Source organism: Myotis brandtii, unplaced genomic scaffold (assembly GCF_000412655.1).
Source record: "Myotis brandtii unplaced genomic scaffold, ASM41265v1 scaffold670, whole genome shotgun sequence".
NCBI classification, from domain to species: Eukaryota; Metazoa; Chordata; class Mammalia; order Chiroptera; family Vespertilionidae; genus Myotis; species Myotis brandtii.
In genome coordinates, this window is record NW_005370611.1 from 2,963,765 (window position 1) to 2,974,764 (window position 11,000).

Sequence of the window (11,000 nt, forward strand, 5' to 3'; positions counted from 1 at the left end):
GAAGAGCAGCGGAGGCCCAGCTGAGGGGGGGAGGCGCGCCGTGGAACAGCATCAACAAGGGCTTTGCTTCCTGCCGCTGCTGCCCGGGCTGCTGTTCCCCAGCCCGGAATAGGTCCCGCCGGCTGGGAGGGAGGGAGGGAGGGAGGGAGGCTGGGAGGTGTCCGCGCCTGGTGGCGGCGAGCCTGAGGCAGCCGGTGCAACACCGAGCTGAGCGCTAGAGACAGACCCAGGCAGCCCGAGGTGCCTGCGGCCGGAGGGAAAGGACTCCAGAGCTGGCGTGGCTGGGGCGGTGGCTCGGGGTCCCGCAAGGGAATGGAGTTTCGTCGCTTGGACAGTCACCAGACCTTTGGGTTCATAGCATTGTCTAAATGAATCGGCCAAAGGACTGTCCAACTCGTTTCTTAATTAGGAAATGGCAGACCACATTCTAAAAACCTCAAGTTATTGGTTGCTTTTCATTAAAGTACCTTTGCACCATCCCTTGCCTTTCCCCTATCCCATCCAGCCCAACGTCCTTAGAGGCTGGACATTAAAACACGCTCACGCGCGCGCACACACAATAACAACAACAACAAAGATACTTCTGATTGTGCTGGGGCGACCTGGTTTGTTCTGAGTGGGAGATAGAAGACCATTAAAAAATGGGATCATATGAATCCACCTGGCTGTTTTAGAGGGGAAAAAAGGGGTGGGGGGATTACCTAAACACCACTCTTCCAAGCCGTTTTTTCATCTTTTACCGTTGGACTAGGCAAAGATGGAGGAAGAGCACATTTAATTGAGTTTTTGCTATTCCGTTCATGGGGCCAAAAGTTTCCATTGCAAAAACTGAAAATCCTCACCTACACCGCAGACCGTTTCCTGAGTCTAATAGACTTCTGAGAAATTTTTAATCAAGCTATTAAGACATCAATTGGAGTGCAGGGTATGCATGTTGGGAAATGATTTTAATCTGGTGTAGAATATTGATGCCAGAAGCCACCTGGGCAAAGTTTTTTATTTTAATATTTTATCTACAAAGATAGTTACAAATCATTTTTTAAAAGTCAAGATATATATCTATATCTGAGAGAGAGAGAGAGCCTTTTTCCCAGGAATTAAGGCAATTCATCTGGACTTGGAGTGCTGGGGATGGGGGACAAACTTTCAGCAAAGAAGACCCCAATGCAGGCGTTTCTGGGGTGAGGCCCTTTGCAAAGCTTTACCTGCAGACCTAGTATTGAAACCTGTGTCATCACAGTCTACCTGTCTTTCTATCTGAACATCTGATTCAGGTTGCCCAATTATCGTCACTGCATCCTGCGTAGTAATTAATCAACCCTCTCAACATTTTCTTCCTCTCAGAGGTAAGAAAGCTTTTCAGAGCCACCCCAAGATGGCAAAACAGAACAGAAACCTACCTTCAAATATCCATCCCACGGTAAGCTGTTGTAATAAGTCTCAAGGAAAGTCCCTTCATACCTGGTCAGCGACCCACTCATTTGAGAGAGGAAGGCTTAAACCCCACATTGACCAACAGACCAAGGCCTAGCCCAAGGCTTTTGAATCCAAGTAGGAGTAAACCTATCAGAAACCTACCCCCTCCATTAGCCAACACACAATGGCAGAAGAGGAAATTGCAAGGCAGAACCCCAATACTAAAAAAAGTTGGATGAATCACTATGAGCAAATTCCTTTTCCCCAGACCTATGTAATCATTCAGCAAACTTGGGGTACAGGAAATCCCCAGATACTGTCCTGACCCTAATTAAGAAGTCATGAATTGGTAAGGCCTCTTCCTCTTTTTGTTTCCTAGTACAAATGCTTTATTGTATATGTTAATCAGATTTCCCCTAATTAGCTAAGAGCAAAGCAAAGAGGGATCTCCTAAAGTATGACTTGACCTGGACTGGGAATTCTCTTAGACTGGGATTCTTTGGGCTCAGGCCCCACCCCATCAGGCCCTGCAACAAGCAGTGATTATACCTAAATGGGTGTTTGAAAATTCAGTGATTCCCTCCCTCCCCATGTCCTTTTACAGAGACACATTTCCCCCCCTTTTTTTCCCCCATTGACCTTCCCCCGGCCTCCCCTATCCCCTGGCACTTTAATTTGATCTTAGTTTTAACATAATTTACTCAATTCAAAAAGGAAGAAGACTTATAAAGGTACTTGAAAAAAAATTGGATATAGTATCAAAGTTACTTAGCAAGTGTTCTCTGAGTGCCAAAAATGTGCCCAGCACATAGGGTACCAGCTTTCAGGGATACCATAGAATCAGACATAAGCTTTATCTTCAATCCCCGCCCCCCACCCCACCACCACTCCTCAGCCTTCCTGCTGTAATTTGACAGTCTGTTCGATGCTTCTCTGCCTTACAGAGACACTTTAAAAAAAAAAAAAAACTGCTTAGATGGATAGTTTTCATGGCCATATATCGTGATAGCATAAAGACCTAGATTTTCATTTTGTCCTTAAAATCTCAGTGACTAAAAACACAAATTAATCAGTAAACAGTGTTTGCTCAGCTCTGATTACAAAATATGATATGACTTACATGATATTGAGGGTTATCCAAAATAACTATCTGGCCAAGCCGGTGTGGCTTGGTGGTTGATCATAGACCTTTAAATCAGGAGGTCGAGGTTCGATTCCAGGTCAGGGGCACATGTCCGGGTTGTGGGCTCCATCCCCACTGGGGAGTGTGCTGGAGGCAGCCCATCAATGATTCTCTCTCATCATTGATATTACTACCTCTCTCTCCCTCTCCCTTCCTCTCTGAAATCAATAAAAATATATTTTTAAAAAATAACTATCTGATCATTGTATCTTTAGTAAATCACATTCTATCCCTAGTTCCAACATTATTTCCCTCTGTAGTCATTAATATCTCAGTTGCTTCCCCTTTTATTTTATATTTGAAATAGTCTCATGTTGTATTTTAAAAACCACCCCATCACCCAAACATATACCTTCATAAAACTTTCTCTGTGCACAATAAAAAGTAACACTTTAAGCCATAAAATTTGGAAATTTCCTCTCATTGGAAATTACAATAGGATTATGGAACAAAACGTAAAGCAAATTTAGTAGTCTGTGGAATTTCTTTATAATATTTCCCCATCATCATATCACATTCCTGAAGTTACTCGATTAAAATTTCACAAGAACCCAGATTCAACGACAAGGTTGTGTAGATTACACAATAGATTGGGAGTTTTTATATTGGTGGTGTATTCTTTAACCCCTCCTGGACCTGTTCAGGCACTTAGTGAATTGTGTTGCTGGATCTACTCCAAATGAAAGGTTCAAATATCAACCACTGAAAAGAATTAAATAAACTCAACGGAGGAATGTGTTGTCACAAGATCTACAGAATCTTTGTCATTGTAATACAGTTAAGGCTATTAAAATAATTTTAGTCACACATATATTGTAAAGAACCTGCTAAGCAAACACAAAATCTGAAAGGAAAATTTTCAAAAGATTTAAGTCATGGACAAAAAAAAAAAAGTTTAGCCTGAAAATGATCTTTGCCCCACCTTGGGAGCATTCAATTATAATGGAGACTTGATAGTGGTGGGAAATAGCAGCGACTAAATTTGTGCTGAAATTATAACCAAAGTCTTATTTGATTATGTGTCGATTTTTATCCTCAGAACATGTTCTAGCAACTATTTCTGAAGGAGAAATTAGTTTTGATAGTTTTGCCATCGGGTTTTGAACATTCTCATTCCTTATGTCTTTCAAAGTCCCTATATCTGATCATCAGTCATCTCCTTCGCTTTGATGAAGTACCCCTGTACTTTATAACTTGTTCTGAGTCAGAGTGTTCATCTGATGTCTTTTAGAGACCAGTTCTGTCTCTCAAGATCTAGAATAATTGCAAGTCCTGAGGTAGGATACAATCAGCTTGAATCTGGGGGACTTAACAGTGAGAAATGAGGTAAATGCCAGAGAAACTCAAAGGGTGGATTAGAGAGGAGACATTTTAATGGGAAAATAGGAAATCCTGAACCCATTAAACCGAAAAAGGAAGGAAGATGTCTCTAGGTCATTCCAACAGTAGGTAGTTTATACTTATTCACATTGGCCTTGATACCGCCCCCTTAGGTTTGTAAGGTGCTCTTTCGACATCTAATCATAATATTTATTGAGTCTGGTAGCCCCACCTCAGCTGTGATATTAGTTTGACCAAGAATATGAATGAGAGCCTAGGCCATTGTTGCTCAATGGTTAGAGCGTCGGCCCTCGCACCAAAGGGTTGAAGGGTTGTGGGTTTGATTTCTGGTCAAGGACATGTACCTGGGTTGCAGGTTCAATCCCCAGCCCAGTCTGGGTGCATGCAGGAGGCAACCAATCGATGTCTCTCTCACATCAATGTCTCTCTCTCTCTCCCTTCCTCCCTTCTACTCTCTCTCTAAAAATCAATGGGGAAAAATACCCTCAGGTGAGGATTAACAACAACAACAAAAAGAATATGAATGAGAAATTATTTTACAATTTCTTATTACCCTCTCTCTTAATCCAGGGAATTTTAACCTGAGTTCTATGGGTTTGTTTCAAGGTATCTGTGATATCCCTAAACGCGTATATCAATTTTTGCAAGCTTCCCACTACCTACGTGCACCTTAGAACGAAAGTCTTTAACTTTCATAAGATTTCTGGGGAGAAAGATCCATAACCCAATTCTATATAAAGCAAATTCATTCTTTACTCTTTCCATACATGGGCTCCAAAAACTATGGTAGGTGCAGGAAATATAAAGACATTACAAAGATTATTATAAGAAGTCAACTCTCAGCCTGACAGGGGAGATGACTTCTAAGCAAAACCATGCTTTGTGACAGGTGCTCTGCCAGAGTTCTGTACAGGTAAATTATCCTTTTGCTTTCTTAGTGAGCCGATAGAGAGAAAGAGGAAGGAATACCATTCAACACACATCACTCTCTTTTCTCCACCCACTATCTCCAGAGCTGCCACCCCAGTGTCCTTCAGGGATTAAAAGAGGCTAGACAGTTGCAGGGCAAAGTCCTGACATACCAATGTTTGCATTGTGATGCATCACAGCTATCATGTGTTGATACAAATATCCCAAGAAATACCTGAGCTTCATTGGACTTTGTCGGTGGGTGGTCAAAGAAACACTGAGTGTCCTTTTTCAGCTTTGCTGAGGATTATGGCTAAATACTTAGGTTAAGGATGCAATGATAAAATAGTTGAATTGGTCATCCACAACTAAGCCCCAGAATGGAAGGGCTACGTTGAGGTTATTGGATAAACTAGACTGACTTTAGAAATAACATATTCTACCTGAGAAGCATTTGTTTCAGCTGAATCAGGAAATGTGGACTGCTCCGAACAGGGAGGAGGCATACAAGGGCTCTGCTCACAGGTGTTATAATTGAATTATAAAATATGAGGCTTAGAGAGAATGTTCACTTATTTATTATACCTGCAAAAATCCTACTTATAGCCTTCAAAGTCTAGTTCAGATAATGACTTCGTCTGTGAATTCGTTCTGAACCTTCCCAAGCAATAATAATTGTTCTCTCCTCTGGGTTTCCGTAGCATTTTGTCCAAACTATTGGTAGAGCAATCATCACAGTGAATTATAGTCCGTGGTCTCTCTCTAATATATTGTAAACACTTTGCTATATGGTCTTTGAAAAGGTCAAAATAAACAAAACATATCCTTGCCTTAAATAACATAATTGATTATGAGTACATAACTTCAGCACTCAAACAAAAGGAAATAAACCTTCTAAAGCCATTTGTTGAAACTTTATAGGTACATTAGGTACAGAGATTTGACATTAGGTACAGAGATTAATAGAATGAAAGAAGAAACTGGAAAGGTAAGTAAAGGGCAGAAGCGAAAGGACTCAAACATTGTGCTAAGGACTTTGTTCTTTATCCTATGGGCACTGGAGAGCCATTGAAGGTTTTTGAGGAGAGAAATGACCTGCCCAGAGATGTATTTTTAAGAAAGTAACTGAGGCAATTGTGTGGAGAGTAAATTGGCAGCCGAGAGCCTGGAAAATATGGAAAGAAGGGGTTGTATATGTAAGATATTGTGGAATTAGAACCAAAAGAATTCAGAAACTTGCCGAAACCGGTTTGGCTCAGCGGATAGAGCGTCGGCCTGCGGACTTGTAGGTCCCGGGTTCGGTTCCGGTCGAGGGCATGTGCCTTGGTTGCGGGCACATCCCCAGTGGGGGGTGTGCAGGAAGCAGCTGATTGATGTTTCTCTCTCATTGAAGTTTCTAACTCTCTGTCTCTCTCCCTTCCTCTCTGTAAAAAATCAATAAAATATATTTTTAAAAAAAAGAATTCAGAAACTGCTTAAATGTTGAGAGTGGGGGGAGAGAGGAAAATCAGAATATTCAAGAAAAAGAGTTGGTGGGACAAAGGTTTGAAACATCCAATAATAGGTTCTTCATCTTTCAAGTCCCATAGCTTAACCTACAAAAATATCTAATAGAGAAACAAACACCACTAAACATGAAGCAACCATCCAAGAGACTTATACTTTATACATTGTTACCTGGGAAAACCTCTAACTCAGCGGTTCTCAACCTGGGGGTCGCGACCCCTTTGGGGGTCGAACGACCCTTTCACAGGAGTCACCTAAGACCATCAGAAAACACATATATATATAATTACATATTGTTTTGTGGTTAATCACTATGCTTTAATTATGTTCAATTTGTAACAATGAAATTGGGGGTCACCACAACATGAGGAACTGTATTAAAGGGTCGCGGCATTAGGAAGGTTGAGAACCACTGCTCTAACTAGAAATGATATTTGCCTAGATTTACTTTTTACCAGTAGGAAATCTAAGAACACATAACTTGCTGAAACTCAGTAAAATAGTAAATCGATAAGAAATGAATCTACATGAGCATGCATTTCCAGTTTTCACTCCAAACAAACTTGAGCATTAACCTGTAAGCCTATAAATATTCACTTTCATACTAACTAAATCTAAAAGAATTTCAAGAATGTTGAAGTCCAACAATTCTTCACAAGAAGCAAAAGGGCTGCTGGAAGAAAAAGCAGCCATAATGCCTTTACAGAGGATCAAATTTTGAACCTTCCATTCATGGAGGACTTAGGTGATAATAATGGACCTAAGGTTTACTCTCTCAGGCCTGGATCAAAGACCAAAGCATTTAAAAACCAGTTACAAAAACAGGTTGATTGAGCCCGGCCGTTGTGGCTCACTGGTTGAGGCTGACCCATGAACAAGGAGGTTGTGGTTCAATTCCCTGTCAGGGCACATGCCCCGGTTTCGGGCTCAAACCCAGTAGGGGGTGTGTAGGAGGCAGCCGATCGAGGATTCTTATCATTGATGCTGATGTTTCTATCTCTCTTTCCCTCTCCCTTGCTCTCTGAAATCAATGAAAACATATTTTAAAAGACAAAACAAAACAAAAAACACAGGCTGATGGAACTCTGAACTCAGCCCTGACCACCCAGTTCTAACTGGAGTCATACGGAACAAGTAGATCATCTGCCTTTTGTTACTAAACAAATACCTTTTGGGGGAGTGCGAGCCTATGGAGAGTTGCTCCAGTAGGTTTTCCTCCAAATAAAAAAAGAAAAATGTAATCTGTATCACTGCTCATGAGAAGGTCGACCCCAAGCCCCAAATCTGACTTGGTCCTCAGCGTTGGGGGCCATCTTTAGATGGGGCACCCAATCAACTCTCATTTCTTCTAGATAGACCTTGTATGTTCTCTACACTATTCACATACCTCAGGGGTCAAAAGGTACCAAAGGAGCCTGTAATCGTTCACATGCTCCAAGGATATATCTGATAGCTGGGTATTTTTCATGACTGTCACATATACTGATGTGAAGTCTATCAGAAGCTATTTGATGAAGTAGAACCTGAACTGATTTGGAACCAAGAGTCCTAAGTTCTAGTTCAAGGATGTCCATTTTTGGAATGCCCGGCAGGCAGGCATACTTCGGAGCGGTGTGACTTCCCTCCAGGGAGGGGTTTCCGCTTTCTCTCTGGACTTAATCCTGGGTGGAGTGAGGCTGGGTTGCTGGCACCGCCTTGCCACAAAGAGAAAAGAGCCTGTCTGGCATGGAGGGAGCAGAGGAAGCATTGCCTAGAGATGGAGAGAGTGAAAAACTAGAACCTGAAAAAAAAAAAAAAAAATCATGGGAGTCTCTGGAGGAAGCCACGCCTGACTTCAATTATTAAAATTGATCATTCTTTTTTTTTTTTTTTTTTTTTTATTTTTTTTTTTTTTTTTTTTTTTTTTTTGCTTAGGTTTGGGATTGGGTTTCCTGTCACTGCAAAACGAGAAAGTCTTAAGTTGATACAAGCTTCCCAGGTTTATGGAACTTTCTTGGGCCTCTGTCTCCTCTCTGTGAAATAAGTGGGTTAGATTATTTATCAGACAGGCTTTGTGTTTGGCGGCTAGTAACAGACACCAGTGGTTTAGAGGTTTTGTTTTTCTCGTGCGAGAAGTCTAGATTAGGCAATCCAGGACAGGTCCGCAGTGCCATGATGCCAACGGGCACACAGGCTTTCCCGTCTGCCAGCTTTCCAAGCGGCCCTTGTTCTCCTGCTTCCGAGGTGGCTGTCACCTCTAGGCATCCTGGCTGCATTCTAGGCATGAGGAGGAAGGAAGGCGAAAGGGCCAGAGGGACAACTCTGGTCCCTGGAAGACCCACACAGGTGGCTTCTACTTCCATCTCATTGGCCAGGGCTGTATCACATGGTCACTCCAGCTGAGAGGAAGGCTGGGAAACGTGTGGTTGTTTTCAGATGAGTACAGTGATGCACTGAACACAATTGGGGGTCAGTTGGCAAGGAAGAGGGGAAAAACAGATGTTGGGTAGACAATTCCAGTATCTGCCACAAACTCCATAATAGCAAAGGTAACCTCCCTCTTTGAAGTTCTGTAATTCTAATCTTTTTTCTTTTTCTGTTTTGTTTTACTTAATCCTTTCTTAATGAAAAAGGGCTAAATATTTTGTGGAAAGGGAGAACATTTTTAACATCTCAAATTTTGGAGAAGCAGAGGGGAAATGACAATTGATACATTTGAGATATCAGATTATTAACCCGAAACTCTTTATATTTATTATCTCTTCCCTGAAACTTTCTTAAACTTGTTCATTTCAATCTTCTGGAAGCCTGTTCTTACTACTCACAACTATTCTGATCGATTCTTAATTGTACTAAGTTACCTGGCTTTTCCTTCTGATTTCCAGTCCTTCCCAAACGATTTTATATCCTCATCTTTTATCTCGCCAACAAAATTGTAAGCTTGTAAAAAGCAGAGCCCAACACTTAGCACAATGTTGGATTTGGAGTGAGCAATCGATAATGGCTGAGCAAAGAATGAATGAATGAATGAATGATTGAAATCTGAAATTCTATTTATTTTCTGTCCTCAGAACTCTGTCCTCAATGCATGCTTGTTAACTGACTGCATCTCAGAATCATTACCAAGGCAATTTGTATCCTAGGAAGCCAGCTTTAGAAAGCCTTTAATTTTCTACCTGTAAATCCTCTCCACCATTGTACATTCAGCTCGGTCTCAGGAGTCAGCACCCTGACAACCTCCCTTCACCTAATTGTTTCATCTAAGCCCTTCCCATTTTAACAGATTAAAGGTTTTACCTTCAGGAAATTCTTATGTCTAAATTAAATTCTGTACATGCCATTTCCTCTTCCTTTGCTCTCTGCTTTGAAAGAACACAGCAGGTAACATGTTTGCTAATGCTTTATAAAGGCCTGAGTGGGTTGTCTTTTAAAATAAAAAATAAGTTATGTGGAGGTTTTATACTGCAAAAGCAACATGTGTTCGTTGTAAAAATTAAAATAGCTGAAAATAAAGTTAATAAATAAGAATTATATAAAAACTCATAAACCACCACATAGAGACCACTTACTGTATTGCCTATGTATATTTATTTTACATATACAAAAATTGGGTACACTATGTATACTGTTATCCTGCATCCTTTTTTAAAAATATATTTTTATTGATTTCAGAGAGGAAGGGAGAGGGAGAGAGAAATAGAAACATCAATGATGAGGGAGAATCATTGATTAGTTGCCTCCTGCATGCCCCCTACTAGGAATCAAGCTGGCAACCCGGGCATGTGCCCTGACCTAGGAATCAAACTGTGACCTCCTGGTTCATAGGTCGATGCTCAACCACTGAGCCACACCAGCTGGGCCAGCCTGCATTCTTGATGCAACTGTGAACATCAGTACAATCAGTAAATATTTTTAATAACATGGGATGGCAGAGGTGTATTTGGTTATATATCTTAATTTATTTATTTTTTTTAAATATACTTTATTGATTTTTTTACAGAGAGGAAGGGAGAGAGATAGAGAGTTAGAAACATTGATGGGAGAGAAATATCAATCAGCTGCCTCCTGCACCCCTCCTACTGGGGATGTGCCCGCAACCAAGGTACATGCCCCTGACCGGAATCAAACCCGGGACCCTTCAGTCCACAGGCCGACGCTCTATCCACTGAGCCAAACCGGCTATGGCATATCTTGATTTATTAACCAATCCCCTACCTTTGGTATTTAGTTTATTTCCTTTTTTGAAAACCTTTGTGAATACCACTGAAATAAACATCCTTGTAGCTAATCTCTGTTTATAGCTTTTTCTTAATTACTTCCTTTGGATACACCCCTCCATAAGTTTTCTTTGCAGAGTGGTAAGGAGAAACCATGTTGAAATGGGAGAGAGTGAAGCAAGTCCGTAGTAGCTCTTTACCATTATTTTGGGACCTAAAATGTGTTTGGTTTGCAAGTTCCAGGACTTACTCAGCATAACATAATGCAATGATTTAAAAATATATTCCCATGGCACAACACCTGGAAATCCGAGCTCTCTGCAGAACACTATAGAAATGCTGATAGAGAAACTTAAAAATCACAAAACATATAACTTCATGTTACATCAGATACTATCCTGTACAGACAGACATGAGATATCCATTTAAGAAAAATGCATCAGCCCTAG